General features: G+C 35.0%; 1 protein-coding gene across 3 annotated transcripts in view; it reads left to right on the plus strand.

Annotated features, from left to right (window-relative positions):
• The window catches only part of HAPLN1 (hyaluronan and proteoglycan link protein 1), a 95,455-nt gene that overhangs the window by 15,516 nt on the left and 52,091 nt on the right, over positions 1 to 27,848 (plus strand). Inside the window, exon 1 of one of the 3 annotated variants that reach the window (XM_074202376.1) lies at positions 26,008 to 26,288. The exons of the other annotated variants lie outside the window; for them this stretch is intronic. The gene's annotated coding sequence lies outside the window, so the exon portion shown is untranslated. Of the gene's footprint in view, positions 1 to 26,007; positions 26,289 to 27,848 lie in introns of those variants that run through there. 3 annotated transcript variants of the gene reach the window in all.

The following is a 27,848-nucleotide window of genomic DNA, read 5'->3' on the forward strand; positions in this document are numbered from 1 at the left end:
TACACTTTGTTCCCTTAGACTTCACATAGCGCTCATACCTTAACTTTCATTATAGCTATTTGCTAAGGCTCTCCCTCTAATTCCCTCTAAGTTCCATGTTGAAAAAGGAACTGTCTTAGATAAACCTTCTATCATGCTCTGTATCTAGCACTATACAATGCATAAAATAATGTATTTAATAAATGTTTGTTAATCTGAATGATTGAATTGGCATTCTTTCTAATTTTCTTCCTTGGAACTAAATATTAACTAATTCCTCTTCTACATAATAGTTTTCATATATTTAAAAACAGATCTCTTTCCCCCACCCTCTCTGAATTTGTTATATTCTGGCTAAATATACTAAAAGTCTTTTGACCTTTTCTAAAAGGGCATGCTTTCTAGACTCTTCACTATGCTTATTGTCCTCTTTTGGACAGTCCACCAGTTTATCTTTGTCTGTCTTAAAATATATTGCCTAGGAAAGAACACAAAACTCCCAATATGGACTCATCAGTAAGATTAGTAACTCACAAATCTAGATATTATTTCTGTTTTTGTTCATCTGTGGCTTCAAGAAGCTATAGCATGTACACCAGCTGTACTCCAGTAAGTGGGCTAAACCAGGTTGAGGATAACTGATAGACCTCAACTGCATCTAGTTAGGAACATGTCTAAACCAAGCATAAGAAGATTTTTCTTGGCAGAATGGAAGATTGAGAAAAATGAGTTTGTTCCAATAGCCATGAAGATAACTGAATCAGGTACAGTGGAGTATTTCAAAATTGATCTTTAAAGATCCCAAGGTCACACGGTGTATCACTGGTCATCTCAACTTTTGTCTTGCCACTGGTCTTTGTTGACTCTGAAATAGAGAGTGAGGCTGTTGAGTTTTGTTTGGACTTTGTGCAAGTCAGCTTCATCTACATCTAATTCATGTGTATAACAACATGATCTGTTACAAAGAGAAAAATACTTGGGTCTTCTTGACATGAACTTGCTCTTTAAGGTGTACAATATCATCCTTGTAATAGGGTATTATGTTGAACCCAAGTACAAGACTTGAAATTTTTCCTGTTAAATTTAATTCCATAGTTTAGACTGAAAGGATAATTGTTACAATGCCAACTGTAATCACAGAAGCACCTTCTTATTCCTTGGTTCTCATCTGAATTTTAGGTTGCAACTATCATATTTTATCCCTGTAGTTGTACAACCTCTCAGCTTCTTGTCGTTAACAGAATGTTCAAGGGCAGCATCTGATAATAAAGGTCTTGTGATAGAGTAAAATTATTTTTCTTTTTACCACAGGCATAGGAAATAAATGCCAAGGCAAAGTTAAAACTCTCATTTTCAACATCAGAGACAAGGATCATTGATCATCTTTTATGGGTACTTCATTTCATTAAAAAACAATACTGTTTGAAATTAATCTTCAGAGAGTAGACAGAAAAGTCTTGTGTCTTCATTAAGTACTTGGCTTCTTGTTAAATTCTTCAATAGCATCTAAAGGTAGAGGTTTCTTAAATATATCATACTTTGGTATAACAACTCCGCTGCAGTTTGACTGTCCTTAAAGGGAATGCACAACTGCCCAAATATAACATTTTGGGGTCAAGGTAGGAGCAAGAATGCATTATAAGGTGTTTAAAGGGGGGATTCCATCTAACTGAAATGAAGAATTTCTGGGTCTTGATGACAACGAATGTGTTTCTTTGGTTATAAACATCTTTTTTTCTCTAATAACCACTGAGAGTAAGAAAGTGTTTTTTGTTCAGTTAGTAGTGATGGTTGTTGATATAATGATGATGTTGTTTTATGTCAAGTTAGTGTTTTGAATTCGGAAATAGGATTGGGAGTACCATCTGAGAAGACAGGCAGTTATATTCATCTCCTCTAATTGGATAGACTTGAGAGTCCTATAGTACTCAAAGTTACCTTAAAAAACCTTTGGGTTGTCCTGGCATCTTCTTGGAAAGCTGCTGCCTCTGGGAAATGTGAAATAGATTAATATGATAAAGGTTGGACCCAACTTGCCACAAGGAGGAGTTGCAGTACTTTCTTTTTAATGTTGTAAACAAAACAAATGTAGTTTTAGTTGTGTTTTTGGTCAGAATTAAGATACACATACCAATATTATTCATTCATTATTTACTAAGAATAAATCAAGTTGTTCTTTTAATGCTATGGGAAAGTAGTTCTTTTGATTTAAAAATTATTCATATAATTCACTGATGTTGGTAATCATCTTATATCTAAACTCCCAAATGCATGACCCTCAAATATTAAGGGAATAGCAAAATGTGTACTTAGCAAAGAGTTTTGTTTCTGATAATTGGATGAATGAATGTATGAATAAATGAATAAACCATTTTCTTTCCTTAGGGCCATATTGATGAATTGACAGAACCTGATAAAAGGACCAAAAACTGTATTTGTCCACAATACCCTTTCATGATTGTGGTCATAGTCTTGGTTTTCTGATTCATGATGTAGATTAGAGGAGTATATGGGCTATGGTTATGTGGGGCAATATTCCAAAGAGTCCCCATTGTTAAATCTCTATCGACTTAGTGGCAAAACTTTAACATTTTTGCAATTATATCATAACCACACTGAGAAAGTGTCTGTTGATAACATGTCTGGATCTTCTTGATTCAAAATTGACCTGTCCCTTTGAAAAAGAGGCAGCACTTTCAGTATCATCAGATCTAGAATATAGCCTGGAATTAAAAGGTTTGACTTTTGACTCCATTGCTCAAAGAATTTTGATAGACATAACAATATTCCAGCCACAGGTGCTCTCTGTCTTCTTCCTCCTACCCTCCTTACCTCCTTCTCTCTGTCTACCTCTGACTTTCTATCTCTGTATCTCAGTCTCTGTCAGCTTCTCTCTGTCTCTGTGTCTTTCTGACTCTCCCTCCTTTTGTCTCTCCTCTCTTCCTTCCTCCTTCCTTCTCTCTGTCTCTCTCTATCTCTGTCTCTCACTGTCTCTGTCTCTCTCTGTCTCTTTGTCTGTCTGTCTGTGTGTGTGTCTCTCTCTGTCTTTCTCTCTGTTTCTCTGCCTCTGTCTCTTGTTTTATGTCTGCCTTTATCTCTCTGTCTTTCTGTTTCTCTTTCTCTCTTTGTCTGTTTCTCTGTCTCTCTCTCTCTCCCTGTCTGTCTCTCTTTTTTCTCTGTCATTCTGTTTCTGTCTCTCTGTCTCTGCCTCTATGTCTCTGTGTCTTTGTCTCTGTCTCTCCCTGTCTCTCTGTCTCTCTCTCTGTCTCTCTGTCTCTCTCTGTCTCTGTCTCTCTCTCTCTCTCTCTCTCTCTCTCTCTCTCTCTCTGCTTGGCATGGATCTAGCAAACTAGGTAACTTCATGTTAAATGAGAGAGTCTAACAGGATTTTAGGAGAGTCATTGATTTACACTAAAAGTTTATACTATTTCTATGGATGCCTTTATGGCTTAATTCTTGGATTTATTAGAAGTATATTTTCAATTTTGTAGGTCATTTTTATAGATTTACATATTTGTATTGAACCACAAGCTTCCCTAAAACTCCATGATCTTACAAATCTTAACTAATTGTCTCAACTATAACAGGCAGGTGGAGGTTCTATGCTTTGAGAACAGGACAATGCTCTGTGGACTACTTGATAAAGTTTTTAAAAATCTCAATCTGGAAGATGCTGAACTGCAAACTCCCTTCTCAGGACACTATTAATAACACTGAAAATCCTCTGGTGAAAAATTTCTCAAGACCTTCCATTTTACTATTCTAAAGTTATATATAATTTTAAAAAAAGAAAAGGAAAGAAGCATTTCATATGCGTCTGACAATATTATAAGACTGAGTAACAGGATTTTAAAGTTCAAAATTCCTTTAGGTATCATAACATACATGAAGTCCTTCCCTAAAGCATTTGAGAGTTTGATCCTTCACTTGAAGGTTTATAGTGAACCTCACTGTTCTCAAAGGCAACTCACTATTCTCAAAGGCAATTCATTATAATCTGGTAGAGCCCCAATTCAATAGAAATCTGTCTTCATATAACTTCCATTCTTTGGTCCAAGTTTTGACTTCTGGGGCCTATAGTCAAATATGCTGGGTCTAACCTTCAAAGTTAAAAAAAAAACCTTCAAATGCAGGAGGTATGGAAAAATACATGGATTCAATTATCATGCAATTATCAGTTAAATTTTAAAAACTCATGGAATACAGCAAGATTCACAAAGGTAAGTAAACATTTTGATTTTTTTAAAAGGGGAAGATATGAATTTCTTAAAACTATAACATAAGCTTTAAAAGCTTAAAACTGTGCTAAGACTATATGTATATATGTATATAATATATATTATAGATAGATAGATAGATAGATAGATAGATAGATAGATAGATAGATGATTTATCACAGTCAATGAAGAAATAGTCTGTTGTCATTCAAAGCTAATGGAAGCTAGGTTTATAGCCATCAGACTGCAGGTAACATGCCTGTTCAGGCTTCAGGGTCAATAAATAACTAATGTTCAGATCCTGGAGATTGGATTGAACTCATAATGGGTACCAGATCCATAAGTTCATCTCCAGGTATGGGTTGAAGAGCACCCACACCAAACCCTATCTAGGCAGCAAGCACTTAACCCACCATTTCTGAGTCTCCAGAAGCACAGATCCTCTAGTACCTTTGTAATTCTAAGGCTTGGGCTCTCTGAGGGTTAAGAGTTTACTTTAGTTCAAGCCTTCTATCATTTTAACTACAAAAACTAATTTGTAAAACAGTTACAAAGCTTGATGGGAGAAATGGGAGGAAGGGCTGAAGAATGTGAGTTGGGCAAACAATATTAACTCCGTTCTATCCTAGACTTACAGAATGGTAGAAGTGGGAAGAAATGTCAAACTCACATAACTTTAACCTTATCATTTTAGAAATGAGAAAATGTATACATACAGGATTAATGAGATACTTAGGGACACTGCATGACAGTAATGAACTGGAACTTGAATCTGTCTGTAGTCCTGATTTTCTCCCAAAACAACAAACTAGTCAATCAATTAGCCAGTTTATTTTTATTAAAGACCTACTATATTCTAGGTACACTGCTAAATGCTGAAGATACAAAGGAAAACATAAATGGTTACTGTTCTTAAGCAGCTCACAATGTAATAGCACCTATGGACAAAAATGGTATATATAAACTAAACTTGGGGGGTGGACTCAGAGGGAAGCCTTTAATATTAAGAGGAACCAGAAAAGGCTTATTGAAATTTTATTTTCATTTTTAAATTTTCTTTTTTATTTTTATTTTTAGTAGTTTTTTTCCCCCTTTTGTTCTGATTCTTTCATAACATGACATATGAACACATGTCATATTACATATGACATAAACCAGGGCTATCCAAAAGGTGACCCAGACGTGGACTTTACTAAATGCTTTAGTAAATGAAGTCAAGCTAACACAAAGCTCTCACTAATATGGCATGTCAAAATATATTGTCTATTGTTTCAATAAAACCTTTTAAAAGTAAGGTTGGATAGCCCTGACATAAACATATGAAAATATGTTTAACATGATTGTACATGCATAACCTATAGCAAATTACTAACTGTCTTAGGGAGAGGGAAAGCAGAAAGGGAAAGAGAAAAATTTAGAACTCAAAATCTTTCAAAAATAAATGTTCAAAACTATCTTTACATGTAGTTACGAAAAAATAAAATACTATTAAAAAGAGACTTTAGTTTAAACTTAAAGGAAGGATAGAGCATATAGAATGTTGAGGACAGACTAGCACTTCTGGCATGAGGGCTTGCTGAGCTCTTTTCAGGGCTGGTTATCCACCTTTGGTACCCACCTGTTATTCAAAACTCACCTGTGGTTCCAAGAATTGTAACACACACACACACACACACACACACACACACACCAGATTAAAGGTACCAATAGGTATCAAACCAGTCAGTGAGTTAGGAATGTAGACATTCCTCCAGGTGGAATGGGAGAAAAAGAACAATTTGTTCCATTGGTTATGAAGAAGGTTGAAGCGTGTTCAGTGGAGCTCTTAGAGCTTAGTCATACACTGAAGATGCTAAGGTCATCCACTGAATTCCAGATCATTGCCAATTATCTTGACTTTTGTCCTGCCATTGGACTTTGATGAGAGGATGAGACTGAGGACTTTGTATAACTTCCTCACTTATATCCAATTCATGTGCAAATCAAAACTTTATCCACTACTTTACCCCAAAATATAAAGTTCTTGATCCTCTGAAAACAAAGAATGAACAACAAAGTATGCAGGACAAATGGTGAATACTTGGAGTCAGAAAATATAAACTCTTGTTCTTGGACAAACAAAGAAACCAGTGTCACAAGATCATAGATTATGTGGAAGGGAGCAAGATGAAAGATAGGAAAGGTAAGGTTATGAAGGACAAAATAAGATAAAACCTCATTTTTTTGTCTTTCCTCAAATTCAATTAACCCCTTTATAAGACAAACATAAAAAAACTACAGTTCTATTGATAGTTCTGCTCTTAGAACTATGCATTCCCCTTAAATATAAGTGATTCTGCATATCCTGCTGGTTGGTGCTCTGGTGATTTGGTTGCAAGGATTAACTTAAAGTTTTCAGCAACCCTCTATTAGGGGGTTTAAGCAACCATGGTTTCAGAAGCAGTCTCCAAGATAAAGGCAGAGTCCTCTAAACATTTGCTTTTTATGCTGCTTTTGTTCTAGGATTGTAAATGTAAAATCAATGGCATTTTGTAGATTAAAATAAACACTATGCATTACATCCAACAGAAGATTTACTGAGTGCTGTGAACAGAAATCATGTGTTGCATGCAACCCCTGTTTTTAAGGAAAGTTGACCAATCTAATCTCCATCAGCTCAAGTTTCTGGGTGGTCTTAGAAAATGGCCCTGACAAAAAGCAAGACACTAATAATACCTTAGATGTCAAGTAATATCAGCTCTTTAACTTTGAGGTTTAAAAAGGAAGGATTAGCAAACCGGTTTCTTAGATTGATGCAATAAATTCATATATTTAATCTTGTAGAAATAAAACTAAAAAAATGTGAAACCAGAATAAGAATATTATTTTATTTTTATTTATCAACAACAACACAAACAATAAGTCAAATTGCTATGTTCTGGGATAAGATGTCCAAGTCAAATCAAATCAATTGACATTTGTTAAATGCCTATGTGCCCACACTGTATTCAGTGATGGGGGGGGGGAATACCACAAAAAAGGGAAAAGACAATCTCTTCTCTTAATCAATACTCAGTTTATAAGGGGGAAAACACGCAAACTATGTATAAAATATAGTTATGGACAGGATAAAGTGGAGGTAATCTTAGAGGGGAAGATACTATCCCCATGTCCAGAAATCACTCCTTCCGAAATGAGTGTCTATACCAGCTCTGTTACTCTCAGAAACTTGTACCCAGAATTTGGGACTCTATCCATTCTAGTATTGCTGTTAACTCACATTTTGTTTTGCTTTGTTTTCCTTTCTAAATGTTAGTTTGCTCATGATTGGTCAATAATTAGCATAAAGCCAGTGTTAGTGTGGCAGGAAAAAAGAGACAATTTGCTTGAAATTGAAAAACAGGGAGAAGAAAAGATTGACTTCTCTCTCAGCATACACTTCTCAACTTTACACACTTAAAAGTTGCCAGATTTGGATTCCATATATGTCCTGATGTGCTGCCCATACTCAATGAGCAAGAAATGGAGGCTTCCCAACATGTTCCCCTTGGGTGGTCAGATAAGTCACTGCCTATCACTGCTGCTGGTCCAGAAGGGCAGAGTCTACAGGGGCTGGATGGACAAGTCCCAGACTATGCATCCAAAGTTGTCATGAAGTCACCCCAGAGCTACTTCAGGGCTATCCCATCATTGTTCAGTCTTGGTCATCAGTAGGCTTGGAAGTAAAATATGAATGTTTATAAACCCTACATGAGGAATTCTTAATTATTAATTCACCTAGTTTTTCTTTGCCTGAGTTCTGCCCTCTGCTTCCTGACTTCCCAAGAGTCCCTTTTCTACCATTGTTAGCCCCTTCTCAGATGTATCCTCATGTCTTAGGTGACCTCCTGGGGCAGCCAGTGAGTAAATTTTTCAGATACTAAAATATAATGAGAATATAGCATTATTTGAAGACAGGATCCTTATATGTCTAATAATACTTTAGGGAAAAAAGTTCCCAGATTGTGGGATTATAATTGTCTTCTGATAAGGCTCCATATCCACATTTGCATCAGTTCCCAGAATCATTCCATCATGAGCACTATCTTCACTGGTTACAACCTAGAAAAGTTTTTGTTTAGCCAATTAAGCTAAGGGTTCTTACTAATGTTTATATTATGGAGTCCTTTGACAGTCTCGTGATCCCTACATACTCCTTCTCAAAAACAAAAATTTATAAGAGCAAAAATAAAATTGTTGTTAAGTCATTTCAGTCATATCCAACCCTTTGTGTACCCTTTTGGGGTTTTCTTGGCAAGGATTTTTGTTTGCCATTTCCTTTTCTAGCTCATTTTGCAGATGCAGAAACTGAGGGAAACAGAGTTATGTGATTTGCCTAGAATCACATAGCTAGTAAAATGTCTGAGGCCAGATTTGCTAGGAAAATAAAGTCTTCCTGACTTCAGTCAGGCCTAGCATTCTATCCATTGAGTCACGTAATCGCCCATAAAACAAAATACATAGTTTACCAAGAAAAATAACTATATTGAAATACAATTATCAATTGTTTTCTGAAGTTTACAGATCCCAGGCTAAGAATCCTTATACCCTAAGTAAAATTATTCCTTTCCATAGCCTCCCTCTTCCCCTTCAAGAAATTTTGTCAGAGAGAAAATCAAATACATGACAGCAGGAAGGCCTTTTAGTTCCCTCCAAACCTCATCATGTAGGCAGTAATCAACTGATTCAAAGACCTGGACTTGAGATTTCAGAAACTAATGTCAGCAGTCACAGTACTTTCAATATCTACAATATAGTAAAAACATGAGATATAATATTTGATATATTAAAAGATACTCAAAATATTCAGTTTCAACTTATCATCCCATTTCTCTTCCATTCTTGGAAAAAAAAAGTGGAAAAAGCTAGCCAAATTCCTTGATTTGGACCATTTTGGAAAAGTCTTTGGGCTAAGTATTCTATCTGATGGTCTAGTGGATGGAAGCACTATGGTTATACAGCTCTAAATCAGGTAAATAGACTATTTAAATAAAATGGGGCATTCAAACACCCTAGAGCATCTCTGTGTAAATGGCATGAATGGCTGTGTAAATATGGTGACTTTGTTCAATAATGTAATGTACTTTAGCACAGGACTTTTCAGTTCTGATACACTCCTGTATCTCTGAAGCTTAAACAAAGGTCAGGTTCCTGGGGTCACAGTATCATTTGTGTCTAGACAATTTTTTTGGTGCCTTCATGTATATATACATATATATATATATATGTATATATATACATACATATATATGTATATATATGTCTGTGTGTGTGAATATATATGTATATATATATATAGTATGTATATGTATTCATTCATATAGAAACAGTAAACACAGACACACACACACACACACACACACACACACACACATAGATGGATGCATAGATACCAGAAAGAGGGAGAAATTATTGACCAAACATTTGATTTAATATTACTTTTTATACTTTCCACTTTTTGAAAAGGTAGAGAGGCTACACAAGATAATGAATGGGACTTTGGATTTGGATTTGCAAAGATGAGGGTTCAAAATCTGCCTCTTATTAGCTATATGATCTTGGGTAAACATCTTAACTTTTCTGTGCCTTAGTTTCCCCATCTAAAAAATTAGGGAGTTGGACACCATGGCCTTTAAGATCTCTACTGGCTCTATGATGCTACTATCCTATAAAGTTTACCAATAACTGAATATTCGGCCTATTGACCAGAATTGGTACATCTGGCATATTGTTTTCTATTCTATAACTTGTCTCATAATTACACATAATTTTACTTTCCCCCCAACACTCTTGTGAGGTGTGGAATTCAAGAATTATGATTCCCAGTTTACCAAAAGGGGGAAACAGGCAAAGAATTCCTTACCTGTTTACTCTTCCTTAAAATTACCATGTTAATACTTCTACTAGTTAACTACTGATGACTGACAGCTACGAAGTTGTTTTATGAAGATTATAATGTTTTCAGGTATAATCCTCATCAATTGGAGAATTATATACTTAAATAATATATTCTAATAATATATTTTAATAATATATTCTAACTTTCTCAGATTCAGGAAGGACAACTTTTCAACCTTTCTCCATCCTCCTAACTCTAGAGAGCAAAGAAGAAAAAAATTTCCATTCTCACCAACAATAGAATTGTACAATGTCATTTTTGATTAGGCACAAGCAATTTCTGTGATGCCTGAACAAGTCCCAGAAAATACTGAGTGAGCATGATCACGAATTCCTCTTATTTTCTATTTTGAGCCCTCATTTCTCTAGGCTACCTTGCTAATGATGCAGGGTACAGGACTTTGTGGAGCAGTCTTTTGTGGGGTGGTAAGTGGAGCAATGAATAGAGTGCCAGTCCTACTGTTAAGAAAACTTTTAGTGCAAAATTGGCTTCAGACACTAGGTGTGTGACCCTGGACAAGTAACTTAACATTGTTTACCTCAGTTTCCTCATATGTAAAAAAACCTGTAGAAGGAAATGGCAAACCACTCTAGAATTTTTGCCAAGAAAAACCCAAAAAGTGTCACTAAGAATCATACACAACTGAAACGACTGAGCAACAACAGGACTTTATGACATTATAAGACCAATAGAAACTCCAGGCTGAGTACTCCTGAGCTGCCAATCTGGAACACTTAGCAGGACTCAGATATTCCTTCCCAGATTCTCCTAATGTCATAAACTTGAAATACCCCTCTGCATTTGAATCTAGGTAGAGAAGATCTTTCTTGTAGAATTCCTTCTTCCAAAATAAAACATCATGGTGACCTTGATGTTCCCTGAAAGCATATTTCAATCACCACAAACTGTTAACTATATTTCATACTCTGTGTATGAAGCATAGTTCTGATTATGAAAAGGTGAGTAGAATAGAAGGGACAACAGTACAAAAGAACGAAAAGATACAGTCTTTGTTCTTGAGCTCAAATAGTAAGAAATGCTATTAATAAACATATTAGAAAACTGATTACAACCATATAATGACTTTAGAAATCAAATAGGCTAACTCCAGAACTTTTCCATTCCTCTAGAGTAACACAAAGGACACTAAGGATTCTTTACCTAGGAGACAAATTATGTGTAGGATGAGATCAGAGAAGCCAAATATAACTAATGGGGATAGAAAGACTTAAAGGACCCAAAGGAGGTAGGGAAAGTAACAATCCTCAACAACTCAGGAATGATGAAAATGATATCAGTCATTAATGGAATTTTGTTGTGTATACCTAGAGAAAAATGCTTCATATTTTAAGATATAACATACGCTAATTTATACTTCACTATCCTAATGAAGCTTGGTCCAGAAATGCAAAATAAAAATTAATGTTTACTTGTTCCTTAACTACAAAATTATTGACTGATTGGATTTTTGTTCTAGAATTACTGACTTCAGTAATAGTGTATCACTGCCTTGAATTGGATATTTGTCTACCATATTTCCCCATGTATAAGATACATCTTAATTTTGGGGTCAAAATTTGAAAAAAATGTATTACATAAAATTATTTAAGTCAAGTTTTATTCATCATAAAATTCATACAGCTCCTCATCACTGTCGAAACTGCCATCCATTAGTTCGTCCTCATCTGTGTTTGATGAAAAATCACTGTCTTAGGAGAGGCTCTGACTGCCCCCAGCCTGTACTCTGGTCTGTGATTGACCACAAGCACTCCCTGGGCAAGGCTGGTGTGTGTGGACGTAAGTTTAATCCATTGCATTTCATGAATCTGAAGCACCAATGTGTACTCCTTTGAAATCAGTCACTTGTTTTTCAACAGCAATTCTTCTTGCCTCATGCTATCTTTATGGACACAGGAATTTCAATGGCTCTTTGCCCTTCAATCCATCTCTTCAATTCCCTCTCTAAATCGGGCCATTTGGCTGACGTGCCTCCTGGCCGTCTTCTAGTACAGCATTTTCAGTTGGGTTTCTCCTTCCCAAAACCAATCTCTGATCATTTTCTTATTTGGAGGAGAGCCAAACTGACTTTCAGCAGCACAATTTCCATTCACTTTTGCAAACTCGATTACTTTGAACTTGAATTCAGCACTGTAGGAAAATCTTTTCTGAATCATTTCTGGGCGGAACATGGCAAAATGTAACCCAATATACCAGTAAAAAATGTGAAACAATAATTGCAGAGACAAGTGTGAAAAAGCAGGAAATGCAAGTAAAAAAATCTACAATCACTTTATAAAATGTTCCCAGTTTTTAGACCCAAATTAAAAAAAAAAAAACTATGACATACATGGGGAAATATGGTAGATGCTCTCCAATTTTAGAGTCTACTAAGGCACTTCAGCATGATTGACAAATCATTTATTGCTAATTCTTGACTCTCACAATTTCCAATTATTAGAGGATGGTAAGCCATGAAAAGATTAAGTCTTCTCCCCTGTCCTCTCATCATCTCCCTAATTCTCATTTTGTAATTCCCTGGTTAACATTGGCAGTTATAATGGCATCCTAATTTGATGAACTCTTCCTTGGCTAGTAGCTCTGTCTCTGGGCTGACTTAAAAGTAGTTTTTCCTATCATGCATCATGCAGAGATTTCTACTTCTCACCTTAATCCAGAGCATCATCTCCTGTACTGAATCATCCATTTTTCCCCTATATTTTCCTTCTCATTTAAAAAATTTCCTATGAATATTCATGATTCTAAACTAAAATGTAGGCTGAATAGAATTATTAGCCAATTCAATGCCTGCCTTTGGCAATGCTTTAATACCAACAACATAGAAAAAGGAAAAAGAAAAAACATACACACACACACACACACACACACACACACACACACACGCATTGAGAATAGTGGAAACCCCTCCCCCAAGGAGAGATCAGCATCCATTCACCATTCATGTGCATTTAATTATTGGCCTGGATTTCATTTGGCATTCATACTCAGATTTTTAAGCAACTTCTATTCACCACTGGGAATTAAAATTTCTTGGAGCACAATCTATGCCAACGAAGTGTTGCAGTGCATTTTGCCAATGAATTCATGCCAAATACATTGTGAATATTTGAAATATATCAAATCATGAAAAGAACTAGAAAGTTTTGGTGCTTAAAACAGTGCTGTTCTACCTATGTAATGTCATATGCAGAGTTGACTTTCTATCAGTGCAGTAATCCACAGGAGATGCTTTGAGGGGCATTGGAAAATTCATCTTATCCCAAAGTGTTTCTCCTAAATGAATCTCCTGCTGTGACTGAAATTCCTATCACTGAGTCCGTAATATGTAAGATTTCGAAGTCTGAAGGTACTATAAAAGTTACTTAGTCAAGCCACCTCATTTCCCAGATAAGGAAAACTAGGCCCTAAAAAGGTGACTTATTTGTCCAGTGGCAGAACTTGAATTTAAAACTAATTCCCATGATTACAAATTCATGTCCTTTTCACTATATTCCTCCTTATTCCTCTATGCTGTCATTCTGAGTTGAAACATTTTTCTCTAAGAAGTCTCTATTGTATTCTGTTGGCCTATTAGTACCCAATCACAATATATCATAATATGAGTGCAGGCTAGTTTAACAGATTAGATGGAAAGCAGTAATCTCAATATGATGGAGGGAGAGAGCTAAGGAGAGAAAGGAAGGGAGTTAATATTGTCTACCTTTAGCAAACTAAGAGAAATCTACAGTTTCTCAGTTTTCAAAAAAGGGAAGAAAACAAAGTCCACAAACCAATGAACTTGACTAATTTCTGGGAAAATTTTAGAATGAATCTTTAAATATATGGTTAGTGAAACTGGATCCAGAACCAACATGAATTCATCAAGAACAGAACATGGAAGACTAAGCTTACTATCATTTTTGACAAGTTTATTAAACTCTAGTTCGGTGAATGTTATAAATAGATGTTACCTAGGTTTTAGCAAAGGGTTTGATAAAGTTTATCCTATTCTTGTGGAAAACGAAAATGTGGATTATATGATACAGTTCTGTGCATTGACCACTGGTTACTTAGCTACATTCAAAGATTAATTGGTAATACTTCAAGGTCAACTTGATAGATGTGTTTCCAGTAGAGTGATCTACTCTGTGCTATTTAACATTTTTATTGGCGATTTTAGCTTATCAAATTTACAGAATACACAAAACTGAGGACAGCTAGCACCCTAAATTTGAGGCTCAGGACCAAAAATAGATTATGAAGATTAGCATTGGGATGAATCGAATAAGATGACATCCAATAGAATAAATGTAAAGTGTTACATGTGAGTTTTGGTTTTGCCTTTTTTTCAAGAAAAATCATCTTCCCAGTTATAGGGAATGGTTAGATGGTAAATTGTCTAAAGTAGAATTTGAGGTTTTAGTACATTAGAAGCTCAGTCTAAATCAGCAATAGAGTGATATAGTATTCAGAAAACTAATGTGATCCTGGATTGCTTTCAAGAATGAAAAAGAGTTCCTCTGCCCTCTACCCTGACCAGACAACATCTAAAGTATCATCTTCTGTTCTTCGTGCCATACTGTAAGAAAGACACTGATAAAGTATAGAGTACCCAGAGGAGCGACTAGGAATCAAAGGGCTTTATGTCTGTGTCACATGAGGATTGGTTGAAGGCAGTGAAGATGTTTAGCCTAGAAAAGAGAAAAGTGGAATGGAATGATACATGAGAGCTGTCCTCAAGTATGTAAAGGACAGGAGAGGACAGAATAGGCAGAATCAAAATTATTGATTACAAAGAAGCTACAAAGAGACACATCTAAGGTTGATGTCAGAAGGGGGAAAAAAAGAAAACTATCGGTCAGAGCAATTCCAAAGTAAAATCTTCTGCATAGGAAATGATACATTCTCCCTCATTAGAGAATTTCAAGCAGAGATTGAATGACTCTGTGTTTGAAAACACATGTTTTGGAATTGTATGGAAGGTTCTTTTGAGATTTTTTTTGAACAAACATTTAATTAATAGCCACTACATATCAGGCACTTATTTTACCTTTGAGTCAGTTCGGGGGGGGGGGGTAAGTGACTATTAATTCACCCCTTTTACATCTGAGGAATCTGAGGCAAACAAATACCCAGTCAAATAGCTAATAAGTGCAGGAGTTGAATGCAGGCACTACTCCAATACTAAATTCTAGAATTCTGTTATTTGCTAACTCATACTTCTAACCACATTAATATTTATTGATGTTGTTGCTGCTCAGTCATCTGACTTTTTGTGATCCCAATTGATATTTTCTTGGTAAACATATGGTAGTGAATTCCCATTTCCCTCTCTAGTTCATTTTACAGATGAGGAAACTGAAACAAAGAATGGTTAAGTGATTTGCTCAGAGTCACATAACTAATAAATGTCTGAAACTGGATTTAATTTCAAAAAAGATAAGTCTTACTGATTTCTAGCCCAGTACTATAGCAATTGCACCACCTATCTGACCCACTTTAAGGTTTACAAAGTGATTGTCTTATAACAACACAAGTGAGTTACTTTAAGTACTGTAGCATCATTAGCACCTTTTTCAGATGAAGAAACTGAAGCTCTAAGAGATTAAATGTAGTTATATTGAATTATAACAGCTGATAAGTCTTAGAATATTCACTTTCAAATACTCTATTGAAATAAAAGGTCATGTCTGAGACTGGCTGATGGCAGCCATAGCTTCAGGTCCTTTTTTCAGTGAGTGGCCCCATCTATTCACTTTTACACTTGATTTAAAGAGCAGGAGTGCTCCTATAGATGAAGGGAAATAAGTCAACCAGCAAATATTTCATGTCCATACACTCATTTATAGCCATATCCAACATTTTTGTGTTCCCATTTGGAATTTTCTTGGCAAAGATACTGGGATTGTTTGTTATTTCTTTCTCCAACTCATTTTACAGATGAGGTAACTGAGGCAAAAAGAGGCAAGTGGTTTGCCCAGGTTCACACAGCTAGGAAATATTTGAAGTCATATCTGAACTCAGGAAGATGAGTCTTCCTTAATCCAGATCCAATTTTCTGTCCCCTAAAACACCTAGCTGTTCTATATATGCACTAAGACATAGTAGTACTCAGCAAAGTGCTTCAGGGAGTTTTATAAAAATGAATCAGAACTATTAGATATGGCCTTTATACTGTATTTAGAAAGAGAAAACTAAAAAAGATTGAAGCGACTAGAAACTAGTATAAGACCAAAGATAATTAACCTATGTTAATTATGCTAACCTATTTAATATTGGCTTTTAGTGCAATAGTAACTCAAGAGCCAGAAGGGATATTGGAATTTATCAAGTTCAACTCCCTTATGTTATAGACATTGAGGTCCAGAAAAATCAAGGAATCTTCTCAAAGTCATACCAGTAGCAAGTATCTGAGGAGAGATTTGGACTCAGGTCTTCCTGGTTCCAAGTCCACCACTCTGCCAACTCTAACATGCTAGTAGAGGCTAGAATGTGGAAATGAGGATTGGATCTGGGCCACGAAGAATGGCTTGAATATGTAATATCTTTAGCTGAAATTAAGAACTAACTAAAAGGTTTAACATATTCTTATTTTCCTTTTCAAACCTAACACGGTTTTCCTCAGAAAACATCCCTTCTCTGTTTCTTTAATCATTTTAGTCTGCTTTAATTCTTCCTTCTTTGTCATTCCCTGAATCTTATAGGTCCAGTTTTTTCCTTCTTTTTTCAAAATGTCTTTAAACTATATCAAAGTTGGACTAAAATAGGAAAACTTTATTTAGAAAACGAGATAGGAGCTGTATCATGAAGGATGGATTGAATTTGTCTAAATAAAGATGATGTATTCTGGAGCCTTTGCAGAAAAGAGCAGAAGGTGATTCTTGGGAGAAGAGGACAGTGAAGTTGAATAGTTAAAAGGGAACCAGACTGAACAACTTTGAAAATCTGCAAAGAAAATAAGGATTCATTCCTCAAGGCAAAATTTTCTTAACTGGGCCTAAGTCAAGTCAGTTCCCTTTTAGTTTAGATTTGATGATGAAACTGAATTAGACACTCAGAGTTCATTCAGCAGTTAACAAAAGCAGAATTATTTAGCCATAGCAAGAGAAGGATATTCAACAAGGATAGGGATTGAGGACATTTTGAATTGATTGAGGTGAGCAAAGATTCTTTGCCTGCATTACTTGTCAGAATCCACCAGCTTCAGTGACTATCTGGAACTCTTCAGAACTCTTTTGTATTCAGGCAGCCAGTAAGTAATGTCAAGAGGTTGAGCATTGTCTTAGGGATCATCTTAATGCTTTTTCAAAGAAAAACAAACAAAAAACTACCCTAGCTTTCAAATGGAAGTGAGATTGAGGACATTGCTCTACCACAGTATTCAATTACAAAATTTTGAGGAGGGGTATGAAATAGTTAAAGCTGTATTTAATAATAGCCCCTCTGTAGCATATAAAGCAGATTAGTGACAAGAAACTAGAGTCAAGAAGGTCAGCTCCAGTAATGTAGGCACAAATTGACGATAGCATAGATTAGAATAGTATCAGAGGTAATAGAGAAAATAGGACAAATTCTAAAGATATTTTGAAAACAAGAAAAAACTTAGCTCATAGGATATAGGAAATGACAAAAAAGGAGAACCAGAAAAAAATTGCAAAAATGATTTAAGAAATAAAAAAGGAATATTTTATGTGGGAGAAAATGGGTGAGTTTGAAAAGGAAAATAAGATCATGTTAATCATTCTACCTATATTAATTTCAGCCAAGAATATTATAAAGCAACATATCAAAAAGAGATTGATGGATTTTGTCAAGCACAAATGTGATTGATAATACCAGCTAGAGGAGTGACTTTAGATCTAAGTAACACTCACTAGATGTTATGATTCTGCAGCTTTTGAACAGTAATATCTTGTAGATATTGCTTCTCAGTTGTTTTTTTTCCTTGGCTTCTTAACAATCTGTTATTGCAGAATCATTTTTCAGGTACTTGATTTTTATATAGTCATATCTGGAGATCATAGGAACATAGAAAAAAGCTGAAGAATAATTTGGAGGTCACCTAATCAAACCTTCTATTTCTTTTTTCCAGTGGAGAAATTGAGGTTAAGACTAAATGACTTACCTAACATAGTGATAGAGCAGGGCTATGACCTGAGCATCTCTGACAGCAAGAAATTACCCAGAACTGATTTTTGAAGTTATGATATATGCTGCTGATGCTTAAATTTGACTTTCCTTAATAAAATTTATTAATTTATCAGTTATGATCAGCTCTGTTTCATGGGTCACATGATCAAAAGCAGTCACAATAAGAGACCAAAAGAATCCAGGAAACATTTCAAACATTTAATTTCCTTGCAACCCAGAAATATGTGCCAATCAAAGACGTTAGTTTAGGGAAATAGTTCATTTATAAAACATTGTGTTGGCAGATAATGGAGTTTCAAGCATAGTATTCCTTAAAACAGGGAAAAACAGTATAAAAAATAAGCCTCAGGGTGGCTAGGTGGAGCAGTGCATAGAGCACTGGCCCTGAAGTCAGGAGTACCTGAGTTCAAATACGACTTCAGACACTTAGTAATTACCTAGATGTGTGGCCTTGGGCAAGCCACTTAACCCCATTGCCTTGCAAAAACCTAAAAAAAAATAAAAATTAAAAAAATAAGCCTCCAGAGAACTTGATGGTAGATGCAGTTAAAAACACTTAGTTGAAACTGGAGAACAACAAATATAAATAAAGGAAAAAATCTGCAGTGATAATAATGAAACCATCACACCTACAGTTGGCCCTCTTAGAACCTGATCTGTATGTGGTTCTTAACCTGATGCAATGGATTGCTCAGAGTCTGAGGATTCAGATAAGCAATTTCTTTCATTTAAAAAAAAAACTCATTAACGAAGGCAAATTTTAATTTAAGGAAAAAAAGCAAATTCAGTAATCTTCAGATAATGACTTATGTTAGGACACTACATAAGGTTGTTCTCTGTGTGTGATGAACTGCCTCTTCACCTCCTCCTCTTATTCAAAGTTCAGCATAAATATTACCTACTGAATGAGATTTTTCCTGATCTCATGTTGGTAGTATCTCTTTCCCTTGGTTTATTTTATATTTATATTTGTTTTATATTTTGCATAGATTTAAATTTGTACAAATTGATAATTATTTTTAAATGAAGATTCTATTTAGAATGCAAGATACTCTAAAGTTCTGTTTCACTTTTGGTTGTCTTCATGTACCTAGCACTATAGAGAATTATTATTCTTAATGCCTGTTTGTTGATGATTGATTTATAAGATGAATCTGACTGAACTTGATCAAATATATACAGAAGAAAATTATGTAATATTATTTTAAAGACACGCAAGGATCCATTTTCAAAGTATAGTCCAGAAACCATTCCAAAAGAATTAAAAAGATGCTATGGATGGTACTTTGAAAAAAATGCAATCTAGAGGTCAGCTTCTTACCTATTTGTTTGCCTTCTCATCCTTAAAATCCTTTTACTATTCACACATTAGTGTTATCCTCTATGAGATTCACAGAAAAAAAAAGCAGGCTTTAGAATCATTTACAACAAACATCATCATCATCATCATCATCATTATCATCATCATCATAACTAGTAACTATTAATCACTTTAAGGTTTACAAAATGCTTTAGATTTTTGACAATCCTGCAATATAGGTAGGTGCTATTAATTACTCCCATTTTTACAGTTGAGGAATATAAGGCTGAGATTACATAAGATGTCCAGAGTCAATCAACTAATAATAGCTAAGGTAAAATTTGAACTCTCCAGGCTATCCACTAACTGCCTCAAAGTCATACAACTGCCATATATAAGAGCTCCACTTCCAAACTTCTCTTCTGTTGAGGGTACCTCAGGTCTTTTTTCTTTTCTTTTTTTTTTCTTTTTAGTTTTTGCAATGCAATGGGGTTAAGTGGCTTGCCCAAGGATACACAGCTAGATAATTATTAAGTGTCTGAGGCTAGATTTGAACTCAGGTACTTCTGACTCCAGGGCCGGTGCTCTATCCACTGCGCCACTTAGCCGCCCCTGAGGGTACTACAGTTCTTCCAGATTTATAATCTTCTAGCCATCCTTGATTTTTCTTCCCTCCTATCTCTTCTATCCAATAACTTGCCATATCTTGTCTGTTTCATTTCCACAACACCTCTCACATTTCTCCCCTTTTCTTCACTCACACAGCAATGATACATAGTTCAGATACTCATCACTTTTTTAACCAAATGATCTCTCCAACCCGTTCTTCACTGAGATGCTAAATCCATCTTCCTAAAACAAAGTTTGAAACATAACATGTGCCTTCCCAGGATGGTCCAATGTCTCCTTCTTGCCTTTAAGACAAATCACAAAGTCCTCTGGAGTTTGAAATCCTTCACAATTTGCCTCCAGCCTGTCTTTTCAAGTTTGTTAGTTCTTTAAATTAGTGGCATTTCATCTCCCATTTCTAGGAACTTTACACATTAACATTGCTCTTCCTTTCTTCTTCCTATGTCTGGAATTCACTTGTTTCTCACATCAATTCAAGTGCTACCTCAGATAAAAGGCTTATCCTGATAATGAGGTTACAAAGACAAAAACAAAAATCTCCAAACTGAAGGAACTTACATTCCAGTGAGGATAGCAAAAGCAACATGTATGCAGATAAGTAAATGTTAATATTATCGTACATTTGCTTTGGATACATTTTGTATCTCCTTATCTTCACACATGTTGTTCCCTGCCCTCTTCCTTCCAATACAACTTAAATTCCTTCTCAGCATAGGTTGCTTCATTATGTTTTTATGTTTACATTATCAAACAAAGTTTTGGGAATATAGTAAAAGTTCAAAGATTCTTGCTGAATAAATGAATGAATACTATTTTCATTTTGTTTAAGGTTTGACTTGATCAGAAAAGATGAAAGTCCCTTGGTCATTGTCTTTCAAATCCATTTAAATAATATGAGTCTATGATCCATGAAACTGCAGATAACTGATTGGTGACATACTATGTATAAATACCAAACAAGATGGAATACTGAAAGTTTACAGTAAGCATTTAATAACTTTTTATTGATTATACAAACTTATGATGTCCCCTCCCATAGAAGACATTCTGCTCAGAGTTCAAACAAAACATGCAAGTCTTGACAGCAAGACTTTGCAGTGGTTGATAGCATCAATTCCTGGAAACTGTAATAAAATTCACATCAGTACAGAAGAGGTTGATCTCACTATACCCAGTGGAGAAAGATGAATGAAGCATGTATATTGACCAAACTATGCTCATCAATTTTATTATGTCAATATATTTATTATATTGCCATATGCATTAGCAATAGCAGTATGTATATTACGTCAATATTTATCTTCATTATATCAGTCTGTTTATTGGCTATATATTAAAATAGCAATATATTTATTTTAGGCAGGAATTTCAGTTAAGACCGTGTTTGGTCCAGAATTAAATATACTAAGAGATTAGAATGGAAAGGAATTGGAAAAAAAAGGCAAAATGCTTTCAATTGTCTTATATTAGTCCCTTGTCTTTAATGTAGCATTCTCTCAAATGTCACATAGTTACAAATCATGGAATAATAAGAATTGTAATGGTAAGATATAAAATTACTTGGGCAACCAAAATTATTTGTGATTAAGATAGTACATTTTAACATGCAACTAACAATGACTTGTTTGAGAAATAATATAAGAAGCTTGTCATAGACAGAAATGATGACCAAAAAATTAATTTGCTGTTATAGTAACAACAAAATCAAAGACAAGTGCTATATCAGTTTTCTGAAAAACCCATAACATAGAAACAAAACTTTCTAGCTCTTTCAGTAATTTCCTAGAAACAATTCATGGAAAGAGAAAAGAATCAGATGAGAAGGTGTCATGGGATTCACAGGGAATAGATTGAAGCTGGAGCTTGCAGTTGTTAGTTGTTTAATAGCAGTATAAACAGTTATACCACATAAATCAGGAACACTACAAAACAAGGATTTGCATTGGTGGAAGAAATCATAGGACTATCCAAGTATATAATGGGCTTCCTTGTAGCATATTGGCATGTAAGCCAAGGGGAGGTGGGGGCAAACATATAAAACAAGCAAAGGTTTCTTTCTTGTTTCCAGACATCCAGTTTTCTCTCTGAATTACCAGGGACTCCATTACTGTATAACCTTCAAAGACCTACTGCTAAACTCAAGAGAACCTTTGCCTCACCTAGTAACTTATCAGTTCTTTATCCTATCTTTAGGGCTCTGTTTTCTAATGAATTTATTCAAGTGAAGGTGTTAATGAAGAGCAATGGTTTAATGAATTTCTTCTTTTTTCTAGATAAGGATTTTAAAGGGGACCTTTTATATCCTGAGGAGTGGCATTTTCTGGCTGGTGGGGGAGAAATTTAGGAGCAAGGAGGGATTTCATATGCTCCTTAAATATTTGCTGAATGAATGAATGGAATGTAGGTAGATAGTTGCTGTTTATACAATGGTCAAACCCATAAGTTAAATGTATTTGCCTTGAGAAATTAGTTCTTGCCCAGGAAAAAAAAAAAAGACTACTATTGATATTTTTTAAATGAGCTAATTTTCTTCTTCTATTTCTTGAATTCTACTAACCTGTTCCTATCAAAAAAAAAATCTCATTACTTTATTATACTCCTTTGTACTATATTTCACAATTATTCACTATTCTTTTTTATTAATTTCCCAAAAATCATCCTCTTTAATCTTTAGTTAGCTAAACTGTGTTGTAAGATTCCTGAAGGCAGAGGCTCTTGTTTTTGTACTCACAGAACTCAACAGAGTGCCATACATGGTAGATGATTAATAAATATTTGTCAAATTAATTCATTTCCTCAAATTGGATTTTTGTTGTTGTTTGTAGAATCTAATTGTCTCTTTCAGAAATGAGTAACAGATTTTACCAGATGTTGACACGGAGTTCATTCTTCCTCTGCTCTTAAATTGTCTGGAACTAAAGGCTGCTTACATCTCTTAGCTTTTTCAAAAGTGGTGTCAAACTCAAATAAAAATGGGGGAAACTAATTCCATATATATAGGATACTTGCTGGCAGCATTGACTTAGTTTTAAAATGTGATTTGATGCATGTTTTATTGTATCTTTCTTTTATTAAATATTTGTAAATTTAACTTTAATATGGTTTAACCACACTTAGTGTTTGTGAGTGGAATATAGTCAGGGGAGGTATGTTTGACCTATCCACAGAGTCAATCCACAGTCACCCTTTAGCCCCAGATTTCTGACAGTGCCAAATGCAGTTATAAGAGAGAGCCTAGGTGGTCTTATAGAGGTTTTCACCAAGACACAAAGGTCAAATAATCTGATGTCTAGATGACTTCATTGGCTGAGTTACTTCATCTATAACATCTTTGCAGATTAGGCAAAGTTACTATTTCACTATTAGGCTCTCCCTGAGATGAGAGAGGCTCTTATAAGTGTTAGAAAGGAATAATAGGAGAAGCGAGATCTGTAAAGCCTAACTGATGGCGGTCAGATTCAACCTCCTTCTACCTTTCCACCATTATATCCTCCACATCTTTCAACTTCCCTTCTCTTTTCCTGTGGCATGGAATGCTGAAATAGAGCAAGTTTAAAGGATGTGTTCAGTGTCCAGAGGGAGTGAGTGAAAGAAATGATCTGGATGATCTTTTGCCTTCCCAGAGGGACTCCCCCAAATTTGAAATCGACTTCTTTAGGTTTATTCTTTCTTTCCATTGGGATCTACAATTTACAACGCTCATTTTTCTGTTTTGACTTTATTGTTATTACTAGTGCTTACAAGGAACTCTGCATTGGATCAAAATGTTTCAAAATGCAATAAGGAAAGGTGAATTCTAGATGGAATCCAATCCCTGAAGTTTTGTTAACCACAAGTAGAAAACTAGCAGGGCTCTGACTGTTGTACAGTCAAGCAGCAAACACCTTTTAGATGTCTGATAGCATTTGAAACACTACACTTTTCTGAGCTCTGAGTACCAAGAGTAAAACAAACAAGAGCCTCTGCCCTTGGGGACCTTAGAACCCAGTTTAGCTCACTAGAATTTAAGGGGGGGGGGCATACCAATAAAGCCAAAAGCCAGCCAGAGTGCTTCTGGGTTAAGAATCAGTCTGTTCTTTTCACCTCCTGTACCTCATGTAGATTATTACCTCATGTAGTAGTCTCAGACTTAGTGTTAAAAAAAAAATTCCTTTCAACTTTTGTTAATCCCTGTTTAATCTCTTTATGTCCCTAAATCTCATTTCAAGAACTCTACTAGAAAATCCCAGTGTCTGTGTAAAGACTGGGATACTGTGATGAACTCCTAGACACCCCCAAATTGCTTTGCAAGTGAAGGGAAGAGCATAGGAAGGGAAGCCAAGCATATAATCCTATAACAACCCACCTTCCTGCTAGCTATACATTCCTTTCTTTATTATGCATACCTGCCAGCAACAAAGCCTTGAAATTTCACCTGTGCTGCCCTCCCAGCACCAAGGTAAAGGTGCGCTTTCTGTCTCTGTCTCTGTCTCTGTCTCCACCCCACCCCCTTCCTTACCCTGCCCCTTCCTTCTCTCTTCCTTTCTCTCCTCCCCCCCACCCCTCACGTATCCCAGACAGTGCAAGTGTCTCTTTTCACTCAGTCATTTTTAAAACTAATCTCTTTTGCCCTTCCCTGGCAGTACCAGATTTATTCTACTATCAGATTATTTAATTTAGGCCCCTCTTGCCTTTCCACATAACACATACTGTAATGAGAAAAGCATTACATTAGGGTTAGAAATTGGAAAACTTGGATTCTAATCCTGGTTCTGCTACTGACTGATTTCTCAATACCTGATGAACCTCAGCAAATAATTCTATTTCCCTTAGTCTCAGTTTCTTTATCTGCAAAATATATCTAATATTTATTTACACTACTTACTTCACAGTATTGTTATAAGAAATTTGCTTTGAAAGTTTTTCCAAAAATTTCCGTCGATATAGTCTAAAGTTTATATTTTTCTTTTTTTTTTTAAGGTTTGTTTTTTTGTTTTTGTTTTTGTTTTTTGCAAGGCAATGGAGTTAAGTGGCTTGCTCAAGACCACACAGCTAGGTAATTATTAAGTGTCTGAGGTCAGGTTTGAACTCAGGTCCTCCTGACTCCAGGGCCAGTGCTCTATCCACTATGCCACCTAGCTGCCCCTTAATTTTGTATTGTTCTTCCTAACTCAAAATAATAGATGTATAATTGATATTTAATAAATACATGTTGATTGTATTGTTGCTTTAATTTTCTATCAGGAATTCTTATTAAATGTCATTCACTGAACTGTCTTAGGTTGAAACAGAATTCCTTCAATACCTTATACAAGCACAATCATTTGTTCATTTTAGAAATCAGCTACATGGTTATTAAAAATTACCAAGTGATTTCAAACACAAAGGGTTTCTCAAATAATGCATTGAGAGATTGCATAAAATGTAAAGCCTATTTAAAAACTATATTCTGAGAGTACAGAGTCTTAGGAATCAAGTTGGAAGGGACTTTGAATATCCCATATTCTAATCCCCTCAACTGTTAGGTGAAGAAATTGAAGACCTGAGAAGTTATGAGTTTTTGCAAGTCAACACAGGTGATAAGTAACAGAGCTTGGATTCGAATCCAGTTCCTCCTACTTCCAAAACCAGGTTTACTCCATAACAACATGCTGCCTGGTTTGATTTTTTCATTTGTCTCTATAACTAGAGAATAGTTTTATTTCCACTTTTGGTACTGTGTGGAACCAGCCTTCATGACTGGCAGCAAGCATTGTTTTTTGTAAGCCAATGAGCTGAATCCTACATGAGATCATGCTTTGAAAGAGGATATGGACCAATAGTAAAACTGATTTGGGATCTTGGAAAAAATATCTTAAAAGTGACAGCCAAAAGAGTTTTGAGACAGTGTTAGGCAGAGAAAAGAGAGGGGGAAGTTTCTGCTATTGCGGATCATTATTTTAATTGGAGTTATTTTTACTTTCAGTCTTAACTTGGCACAATTCAATAACTTTGTAAACCACTAGCAATAGCACTTTGTGTGTTTGCAGTTTTCTGTTAGATTCCAGAGCTGGGGATAGATACATATTCTTTCTATGCCTTTACAGAAACTATTCGCTGGTCGGAATTCTTGTTACTGGTAAGCTAACTTGAATTACTTACATGGTGATTCAGATTAAATCTTATTTTATCTAATTGAACTATCTTTATGACTAAACCATGCTGTTACCAAAGGCTGCCTTTGGGGATGTTTTTGCCATTTGTATTATTATACCCATTGCTGGTGTCATATTTGAGTACTAGATGGTAAAAATTTGAAATGTATCACAATCGTCTTGAATGTTTTTAGTTGAACTGATTATTGAAACAATAGGATTGAAAAGATTATTTAATAACTGTGATTAATTTTCTGGGCTGTATATCCAGAAAAATCACTCCTTGAAAATGTTCATACTAAAAAAAATTTTTATTGTGATTGTAATATAAAATAGCATTGAGGATTTATATGAAAGTTTCATATATATGATTATGTTAAGTTTGGAAAAAAGAGAATAGAAAGTAACACTTCAAAAATGATGAAGACAGTTATAATGCTTTCCTGAATGTCTAAATTTCAGGGCCTCCCAGTTGTCTTATTGTTTTACTAGGTGAAAGCAATAAATTTGGAAAAAGTAGTTTTATTTGATTTGCCTTTGTCTTATTTTGGTTTAGTATTTTTCCACATTTCTGAAAAATCCAAACACAATCTAAAAGTCCTTGGAAGGAGTTCTTTATGCCTCCTTCTGCCCTCTCACTTGATGCTTGAGACGAATTGTAGCTGTCTCTCTATGTTGTTGAAAATCGCATCTGTAAATGTACCAAGCTCTTTAACATTCATGAGTCTAAACTTGACTTAAATTGAAAGCCACTTGGGAAGAAATCCTGTCGACCTTTATAGAGCCATTAATAGCCTGCTGCATTCCCTGTCAGTCTTCATGAAACATTTATTATTACAGATAATGACAAGCACTCACTTCATTTTATGCATTCTGGGTAAAAAAAACATTTTAAGTCTAATTATATTGTTATTGAGTGTAGACCTTTGCTGTAGATGCTGTTAAAATCCTAGTCTATGAAGTCGGATTAGAGATAATTTCTGAAAGCAAATATCTTTTATATGAAGTTCTTTATGGCAAACACATTCATCATTCATTTAGAAAAAAGAATATTTTGTAGGACAACCCTTAAAGAGCTCTTTTTTAAAAAGGAAATGAATTGAGGCCAGGAACAAAGAAAAGTTGACAGCAATGAATTGTTTTAGACTAAATTATCTCAGGCACATGGATTTATTAACTTTCCTATCACAAGTTTCCTTAGCAACAAGAAGTATATAATTTGGTTGCTCACATGTTACCAATATGCTATGTAAGCACTTAGCATATGGAACTACAAAGAAATCATAGGTTAGGCTAAGAAATGGAAGAATTGTTCATTTGCATTTTTAAGGGTTAGTCATATTTTAAGAATTGTTCAAGAAGAAATTTTGTTTTAGTAAATTCTTTCAATGCCATAGATTAAAATGAATGCTATCTTTGCATTTGCCAGAAATGCATACTTATCATAGTAAAATGTGTTCTTCAGATTGGTTGATGTCTACATTTTAAGCCTCTGTGCTTCAAGCAATGGTTGATGATATTTAGTTAATAATAATAATAATTTC

The sequence above is a fragment of the Macrotis lagotis genome, chromosome X (genome assembly GCF_037893015.1).
Source record: "Macrotis lagotis isolate mMagLag1 chromosome X, bilby.v1.9.chrom.fasta, whole genome shotgun sequence".
NCBI lineage: Eukaryota > Metazoa > Chordata > Mammalia > Peramelemorphia > Peramelidae > Macrotis > Macrotis lagotis.